This window comes from Mustela erminea, chromosome 1 (genome assembly GCF_009829155.1).
Source record: "Mustela erminea isolate mMusErm1 chromosome 1, mMusErm1.Pri, whole genome shotgun sequence".
Lineage (NCBI taxonomy): Eukaryota > Metazoa > Chordata > Mammalia > Carnivora > Mustelidae > Mustela > Mustela erminea.
In genome coordinates, this window is record NC_045614.1 from 38,267,532 (window position 1) to 38,277,686 (window position 10,155).

Genomic DNA, 10,155 nt, shown 5'->3' on the forward strand with positions numbered 1-10,155 from the left:
ATTTAACACAGTTTGCCAGGCTTTTTAAAAATTATTTTTCCTTCCTTTAACAACATGCCTCTCGGGTCTCTATATTAGAAATCGGGGACAAAGCTCATAAAGGAACAAAGACCCCAAATCAGGGATGGTCTTTTAAAAGAGGTACAGTTTCAAAGACTCCTAAAGATATAAATCAAAGTGCTTTTGAATACAGAGAGCATTCTAAAAGAATATTGAACTGTTTGCTTAAAATCTCACATTATTTCCTGCTTTTTAAACCCTGTTCCTTTTTGAAGGCTAGCACCAGATAGGGACAAAAGGAATATTTTCATGCAAAAATCAGGGCCAGGTACAGAGGCACAGTCAGAGTCTATTTCAAGTGGGGACAGGAATTTAATTCAAGTTATTCTCCTCTTTATTCCACATTTAACAGATTTGAAGGATTTCTCCACCTCTCTGACACTTGTGCAGACATCACTAGATACTGTTTGCACCAGTGGCGGGCACCGGGAAATCTTGGTGTGGAATTTTTAGTCCACTTGGAATGGATTCTGAAAACACGGGATAGTGGCAACATGTCTGCTCAAGAAGGTGGGGGATTCATGTTTCTTGAAGTCACCTTTACAGTCCCTGCTAGGAAAAAAAAAAAATTATCCTCTTTCTCTTTCTAAAAAGAATCATGTTACCCACAGGTGGGCATTAACCTAGATACTATTTTTAAGAATATGAAAAAACAAATCCTCATACTGGAAGGGAAGACGGCACTTTGGCTTACGTTGCTTTAGATGTATGTTTTTTTATGTATTTTTTAAATGTAGTATTTCCAGCACTTTGGCTAAATTGTTACAAATACCAAAAATAACTAACTGATCATTCTTTAACAGATTTTACTTTTCAAAACTTATGACCAAATACAAGGCTTAAGCCCCTATGATATGTGTGTTTCATTAAGAAAGTGAAATGCCATAATTCTGAGTAGAGCAGGTATCTGTGATTTTTCATGTTTCCATAGCAACATGTAATTTTTATTGAACTGCAGAATAAATAGGCAAATAAAACATACATAAAATATTGATGGGCATTGGGTCTGTTGTCCAGGGACTTTTGTAACGTATGGTCACGAGTGGTTCTTTCTAACTCCTGCAGCCATTTTTTTTAATTATAGCATAGTCTTATTTCGATTTCTTTAATTGTCATCTAATGCATAAAGTTTGTTTTTAATGTGGTTTCCAAACCCCACTTTGTAGTGTACATACCAGAGAGAATACTGAGGATGTAACATGAACACAGAAATGAAAAGCGTTTTCTGTATTTCTCTAAGGAAAGTTATATGATTGGTTTTGTCTTGCCATTTTTTGACTAATTTTTACAAGTTATTGACAACGACTTATGTTCGGTGTTTAAAATATATAACACTGAGAAGAAAATAACAGATTTAAATAAAAATGATCACATTTGAGAATACATTTTATTTTTGAAATAGGTATTCCGAAGATATTAGCTGGAAAGAAAAAGGAAATGGAATCAATTAAATTATTCATTTGAACTTGAAAAAAGGAAAAAATATAAAATGAGATTGATCTAATACCCACATATTTTATAGAAGTGATCATTAAAGTGTCTGTATCATTTCAGTTTTATAAACATGTACTGAGAGCAAACTTAATATTCACTACTGCACCAATTATTAAAAACTAGGTTTCTGAACTTCAGTTACAACCTTAAGAGAAAAGGCTAAATTATTGAGATTAATAGAAGGTTGATAAAATAAGAAGAAAAAATTCTCTGAAAATTGGGTTTAATATCAGGAAAAAATAAAGCTGTATCCCTACCTCATAGCTTATAGCAAAATAAATTCTGAATTGATCAGACTGAAACTTGCAAAATGAAATTATTAACATACTAAATAAAAATATAGACCTTTTAAAATATTTATATGACTTTATTATTATACACTAAGGGGAAAAGGATGGGAAAGGCCTTTCTGTATATGATTAGAAACTCAGAAACCATTTAAAAATGATAAATATTGCATAAACACAAAGAAATCACATAGCAAAAGAATGTCACAAAAATATCAAAAGAAAAGAAATTCAGAAGTATTTTTCCCACACATATCTCAAAAGAATTAATTTTTAATAGATACTATATTCCTACAAATCTATACAAAAGATTACAACATAATAGGAAAATGGACAAAAGAAAAAGAAATACAACTATCACTAACAAGTTTGGAAAAAATGTTCATCTATAGTCTTCATAAGATAAATGCAAAGTAATGAAACGCCATTTCACCTAGCATATTGGCTTTGTCTGGGTAAAAAACAGTTTTATAACCAACTTGTTAGCAAGGGTATGAGTGCAAATTGTTGTAAACATTATAAGGATCAAAGTACAATTTGTTATAATTCCGTTGGAGTGCCAGTTAGCAATACCTATCCCAGAAATGCAATAATTCTAATAATTTTATTTCTAGAACATTTTCAGTTATGAGCAAAGTGCACAATTCTCATTGCAACACTACTTGCTATATAAAAACAGTGAAAACAACTCAAATATCCATCAGTAGAGAATACAATAAATGTATTTCAGTGCATACAATGGAATACTATGTAGCCAATTAGAGAAAGAAGCATCTCTGTGAGTACAAATAAATTTCACATCTAAGAATATTGTTAAGGGGTTCCTGGGTGGCACAGTTGATTGAGCATCGAACTCTTGGTTTCAGCTCAAGTCACGATCTCAGAGGCATGAGATCAAGCCTTGTGTTGGCTCCAGACTCAGTGTGGAGTCTGTCTTAGATTCTCTCTCTCCCTCTCCCTCTGCCCCTCCTGCTAATGCCCTCTGTATCTCAAATAAATAAATAAATCTTTAAAAAATATATTGTTAAAGGAAAATAGCTAAGTACAGAATAGTGTTATAGTAAACTCCCATTTGTATAAAAAAGGAAAATACATAATAGATTTGTTATCCCAAAAGAGATGAATTTGTTAGAGATTGGATAACAACTTATTTATCACTGTATATTCTTTTGTATATTTTGAATTTTGTGCAAGCATTTATTGTGTCTATATAATTAACTTTTTTTTTTAAAAAAAAAGGTATTAATTTAAGACAATACAAGGGCAAGTACAAAAAATACGTTTAGTGGTAGGAAAATTTTAATTAACAAATGACTACCCTGCCATGCCATTCAGGAAAAGTTTCAAATTAAGGGGTCTGGAGCCAGATTTGAACCGAAAATTGAGATCAAGAAGTGTTACTAAGATGGTCATAATCATATCTATATGATACAATCTTATGGCTACATCCTTCAAGCAAGTGTGAGAAAAGGAGCTTAAAAAGGGTCAGGGATTATGGAAATAGAGAAAAAGACTGGAAGGAACAATGAAATTAAATTATGTCTGTTTTGCAGTATAAGCAAAATAATGAGTTTATAGGAGTTCAGAACAAATATTCAAATGATGTGATAGAAAGTACCATGTTCTTAATGATTATGTTATAAAAGTACCCTTTTTTGCATGAATTCTTAGATGAGGAGAAGCAGTGGGATGTATTAGAAAAGGCCGTGAACAGAATTCAGGAGACGTTTAGTCTGGTTCTTGTTCTGCCATTAATTAGCAAAGTAACCTTGAGAAGGTCACATTGTGTCTCCAGGCCTCAATTATATTATCTGTTATATAAAGGGGGGGGGCATGCAATAGATTCATGGTTCCACAACCATTTTTTTTAATCTGAAGAACATTTTTTTTTTTTCCCCAAATGAAATGTGAGTACAAACCTGTGAACCAGATAAAAGCAGGGCAATTTTGTATAAAGCAAAAATGGGTGCCCCAGAGCCCTCTTTCACAGTATCTCTCTTTCTCATCATGGCCCTCTTTAATGGAACAAAATCAAAGCTCTGGGAACCAACAAAGTTTAACTTAAAACTATTAACTAGGGGATTCCCCAAGTCCCTTTTCATAAAAACATTTCCTAATTCTAGGGAGATAATTGATTCATAGGTTTGATCATGTTGTGAAATTTCTACAAAAATATTTGCAAAACATAATGGTGCTAGAAGAAGGTTATGCAAGGAATAATTACTTCAACAAAGATTTATTAAGTGTCTTTTCTGTACTTGATGCCTTCCTTCCCATAATATTGCAAGACACAGAGCTGGGTAGAGTGCAGTCCTGCCCTCTCTAATTCTCATAATTTGTTGAAGTTTTTAAAAAAATCTATTTAGGGTTATCTGAGATTTCTGAATATTTACACTGATGTCTTTTATTTCTTTGGGAACTTTTCCATTGTCTTTCTTGTTTTCTTCTGGGACACCATTTCTATGTATGATAGTACTGTTGACTAACTTACATATCTCTTGTGCTCTTTTTTGTTCTTTCCATCCTTTTTTCTTGCTGGGCTCCAGTTTAAAAGTCTTTTATTGACCTGTCTTCAGTTTTCCAATACTGTCTTCCACTAATTTCCTAAATTCACATATTATTTTTTTAGCACTAATCTGTCCATTGTAATTATTTTTATAGGTGTAAGTTTGTATTTTGAAATTATCCTTCTTTTATTTCACCCATCTTTTTCTCTTTTTCTGTAAGCACATTAATCCTAGTTATTTTAATGATCTGATTGGCTTATTTCAGCATCTGGATTATCTGTGGGTTTATTTCTATGGTCTGTTTTTGCTCTTGGTTGTTGATTATGGCCATTCTGCTGCTTGTATATAATCATTTTTTACTGAATATAAGACATTGTGTATAAAAACTTCAAATGTTAACTTCCACAAAAGAAGCCTCTTCTTTTTTCTTCTTAGGCAAACACTGTGAGGAGCTGATTGGTTAAATGAAATCAGGGAACAGCTGGGTTGGGGCTGGGCTGTAGCTTTTGCGAACCTAATCTATCTCTGCAGAAGATTCATTTCTGCCCTTCAAAAATCTTCAGATGAGCCCTTTGGCCTTTTACCTTATGCAGCTTCACACTGTAATAAATGTATTAAGTCCATGTGTCGAAGGCCCTTAAGCTTCCAACCTTGTCAATGACAGACAAATATAGAAAAATCATATACTTTCTTATCTCTCAAGAGTACCTTTCTAGAATATTGGCTTCAGCTGCATCTAGAATCAGTGAATGTGCCCATGCAATATCAGTTGTAAATCTTTTCTAATCCATCCTGCCTTTGAGGGTTCTTTTCAGGCCTTTTCCTCCAAAAGAGCTTTGTTTCTTCAGTCTTCAAGATTATGGGATTTTTCATGTGCCCTTTCACAATCATTTGGTTCATTCTTTTAGTTTTTCACATAGGATGAGAATAATCAGTTCATGTAGAAATGGGCTATTTGTTCGAAAGCCCTCAAATCTCCAACTTTTTTTCTGGCTTCATTGTTCTACTAAAAACTCTTCTTCTCTCCTTCTTTCTCTAGCGGCCTTCTTTTTGCACAAGAATCTCATTCTTGTGCCCAGCATAACAAATGCTACCAGGGAAAATACTGCTCGATTTATCAACTCACTTCCTACTGCTTCCCCTCTCTCTTACATTGTAGTCTATCTGATTTTTCTTGCTTTCTGATGCCTATAAAAATATAATTTTTGCAATTTACCCTGCTTTGTCTAATATTCATTTGCTACCACATACTATTCAGGAGGAGAAGCTCACAATGGAAATTTTTAAGAACTTTAAAATCTAAAGAACATGAGACAAATTTTTTAAATGTAATATTTATCGTACTGTTCTTGTTCTTATATCTGAACAGCTATTTCTAGGTTTTCCTCTAAATGGTTTGAAAAACTATATGGGAGTCTCTGTTTTTGTAATATAAGATGTCCTTAACAAATATGCTAAATACTAAAGTTAAAATTTCATGTGTGTGTGTGTGTGTGTGTGTGTGTGTGTGTGTACACATACATACATACATAAACATACAATATTCTCTAATAACTTTAGCCAGGAAAGAGAATTCTCTGAAACACCCTACACCTTGTTTTTTTTTAAAGAATAATATAAGAGAAAATTGAATAAAATATTAAATTAGGTACTAGTTTTCTAGTGTTTAGAAATAATCATGCAATAATCATAAGTAGTACCTTGAGGGAAAATAAACATTTTCTATTGGTATATGTATAGAATATAATAAGTATAATCTTATATCATGCTTTGAAATTGTAAGCCACTAGTGTTACTATAATTTTTTTCCAACTCCCAGAATATATCAACACTCATTTTAAATTATTTCTTCAATTAACTCCAGGATATCCATCATGCTAAAATTTTTAGAAAGCCTGGAGGGCTTAAGAAATTGTGTGTGTGTGTGTGTGTGTGTGTGTGTGTAAGAGTGTACTTAAGAAATGAATTTGGTTTGCATACCTTGGATTACTAGGGATTTATTTTGTTCTTTCTTTTGTTCTTGATTTTCTTATATTTTAATCAGTCATATTTGTAAAGCAATTTAAAAGTAGATTAAAATTTAACCTGCAAAAGGGTTGCTTGAGAAATGAATTAATTCTCTCTGCTATTCTATTTTGCTCTTGCCCCTTTACCTCAAGGGCCTGAAATAAGCTGAAGCACCCCTTGTAGTCATTTTCTTTCATTTGGCATTCACTAAACCAGTGTATTCCAGAGCATCATTGCTGCATCAGAGCTATCTAAGGTAGATTATTAAAAACAATCAGGTTCTTGGGTGCTGTCTCAAACAGGAATCATTAAGAAGGTTCTCAAAATTTGGCATTTAGTTTGCACATCAATGCATACTATAGTGAACACCATTACACAGTAAGTATTCCATAAAAATAGCATAGCACAGCATAATCATTGACTACCTTATTATTCAACTGAAGACTCATTACCCTGGTTTCCATTATAATACCCATAGCAACTTCCTCTGTAGGTACTGGTGAGGAACCTGTCTTTTTGGCCTCCTCCTATCTGTATTCTTCTTTGGAAGCTTTCTCAACAGCTACTCATGTCGCATTATGGAGATCTCACTAGAAGCCCTTCCACTTCTTATCTTCTTTATTCCATATTCCAGGGCAGTGGCAATATCTATGTATATGTCTTCACCTTTGAATTACTCCTCTTGGGATCAAACCTGGAGGAACATTCATAACCTGAAATTGGACATGTCATTTACCCACATGTCATACTCATGATGTGAGGTCACTGTGGTCAGAGTAAAGTTTTTTTTCCCCTCCAGGTCTCTCCAAACAGGAAAACTCAAGAAACAGCATGAAAAGTCCGTAGTGAATCTTCTTCATTCTTACCATTCTTTTAATTCTGGGTAATCATAGGCAAGTGATAAGCATTGGAAACAGGAACAAAACTAAATCTCTTTTGTCTGGCGTCCAGAGCAACAATTAAGAGCAAGAGATTTATAGGAAAACTGCCTAGATTCATATTCTACCTTCATGACCTTAGCCATGTCACTTAACTTCATCAATCCTCCACATCTGCATCCATAAAATAGAGGAAAACAATAGAACTTGATCCCTCCAAGTGTCTTTGTAAACTGTTTTATTGAGATATCAGACATTCAGAAAAGTACACAGATCATAAGTACAGAGCTCAATGAGCTTTTAAGAAAGCAAATATATTCATGTACCCAGCTTTCAGATTAAGAAACAAAATCATGTTAAGTCTTACCTACCCTATTTTGGTCAATATTATTTTACAATTTTGGGTCAATAACAGCTCACCAAGGTTCACCTTTGTCATGACTTCTAGCCTCATTGATCAGTGTTACCTATTTTTTACTTTATATATATAAAATCATACAATATGGACTCTTTTGAGTCTTACTTCTTTCTTTCAATATTATGTTTGGAAAGATCATACTTATTGTCGCATGTAGCTATAGTTTGTTTGTTGTTGCATTGTTCCCTTTTGTGAATATACCACAATTTATTATGTATTCTATTATTGATAAGTCTTTGTTTACTTTCTAGTTTGGGCTACTTTGAATATTTTGCCATAGATATTCTTATACATGCTTTTAGTAAATATATGTACACATTTCCATTGGGTCTATACTTAGGAATGGAACTGCTGGTTTGTAGAGTATGTATTTAGTCAACTTTAGGGGATCAGGCAAACAACTTTCTTATGTAATTATCCCAGTTTACTCTCTAACAGGGTGTGTGAGTTCCACTGGTTCTACATTATGACCAATAGTAGTCATCATTGTTTTTTGTTTTTTGTTTTTTGTTTTTCCCATTCTGACAGTTTGGGGTATTGTCTTAAGGTTTTCCTATTCTTTCATCTAATGACTAACACAATAGAATGCCTTTCACATGGTCTTAATGTGAAATGGCTCTTTTGAGAATTCAGTGATACAATGCATGTTAAGCTCTTTGTAAAGTGCCTGGCACATAGCAAGTACTCAACAAAGCCAGGCATTCTTAATATACCTTTGCCTCTTTGATTGCAATGAAGAACCATGGTGTGATCTCAATATTGCACATTCTTACCTTTTAAAAACCATTGTTCTTTTCCTCTTTGGGATGCTATGCAAAAACAGGCACAGAAAACTAGACAAATCATATAAGGGAATGTTAGTAAAACAAGAAAAAATAGTTTTATAGCTCTGTTTTTTTTTTAACTAGTCTAAGCAACCATAGTTTATTTTATTGAGCACCACAGAATTAACACAAATGAAATGTAACCTCATTAATCACCACTCATCGATTTACACCTCGCTAATGCAATCATTTAGGAAAGTAGCTCTTAGGTAATGGTGTCTCATTATAGTTCTTGTGTAATTTCCAGATAGGAATTATTATCAAGTATGTCAAGTGGGAATCCTGCATACTGGGTGTGTGATAATCCAAGTACTCCAACAGTTGTGTAAAATACCACCAGGAACTTTTCTAACTAGCCAATAATGAATAATGTAGTTTTCCTTTGCCATGCTTTAAAAGGAGTTTACCTTTTTTGTATTTGTCATTCAGTCTTGTATTAAAGAGGATGTAGCAACCATTTCTGTCCATATTCTATTTTTTTGACTATAGTTAAAAGAGAAAACAGAGCACAAATTGTGGGCAACAAAGGAAGTAGAAGGTTCTGAAGACAGACGGCACCACTATGCAAGTGTCATGGCGTCCGTTCAGGAATTTAGAACTAGGAATGGCATGGCAGGGGCCTCACAATGGCCTTAAATTTTGAGCTGTCTAAACAATGCCAGCAGGAAGGCATCAATCAGTGCCATCCAGCATATGGACAAGAATATTTATCCCAACAAAGTTGCTTTTATTTTTTGAGTTATTGAACAGTTTGTTGGGTCTTTTGCATGAATGCTGAGTAGGAAATCTCTACAGACACATTCTGATATATGTATTTAAACATAATTTAATAAATAAACTCAGTGGCATGCATATAGCACAAGCTACACATTACAAATTTTATTTTTTTAACTTCTATGATTATGACGAGTTTTGAATATATTACATACCACATATAACTTGAATTGTATAATAAAGTAGTGATTTGAACCACTTGGTCAAGAACTGACTATAAAACCGAAATGCCTTTTGAGTCAACAAATATTCAAGTAGTCATGGACTGGTGCTAGACTACAATTGGTGCTGTGGTAGATGCAAGGATATATATATATATATATTCAAGAACAAGTATTACTATGAAGTTACTAGTGTGTTCAACAGGAAATTTTGTTTAAGAAAATAATGATCAAATGAGTGAATTGTGTGGGGTGTGAGTTAACATTCAGTGGAGTTATTTAAAGACACAATAACCATTTCACTTTTTAGGAATGTATGATTTGCAATTATTTTCATATTTTCATATGAAGCTTTTTTTAATCTGAAAGAATAGAAAACAGGTTAGAATTTTGACTGAGAACAGTGGCTTCAAAGTCAGACAGACATACTGCAGTGACCCTTAGTTTCCTGCACTATAAATTAGGATAAAAGTAAATAAAGAGGGGGGAAATTATCTAAAATGTACTCATTTCATAGTAATAGTGATTATAGTCTCCTAGCATGGAGTATTATCATGTGGATTCTGCTGGTTGTGTATTATTCTTTGGTACTATTGGCTGACAGGAAGGGTTAATTCCTATTTGATGAAGAAGTTACTTTATTCTAGGCTATTGATATATGACAGTATTAGCAGGTCTCCTAAGAAGCCATTTTGTAATAGATGTTACATCAACGATGTCAACCTCTTCAGTGTAGAAAATTTCT

The 10,155-nt window shown here is 33.3% G+C and overlaps 1 long non-coding RNA gene across 1 annotated transcript; it reads right to left on the minus strand.

Annotated features, from left to right (window-relative positions):
• Positions 1–367: 367 nt before the first annotated feature.
• On the minus strand, positions 368–8,486 carry LOC116579505. The gene is made up of 3 exons (XR_004281301.1): positions 8,425–8,486; positions 6,781–7,049; positions 368–612 (listed from the first exon to the last, which is right to left on the minus strand). It is a non-coding gene; the product is annotated as an uncharacterized LOC116579505 (long non-coding RNA).
• Positions 8,487–10,155: the final 1,669 nt, after the last annotated feature.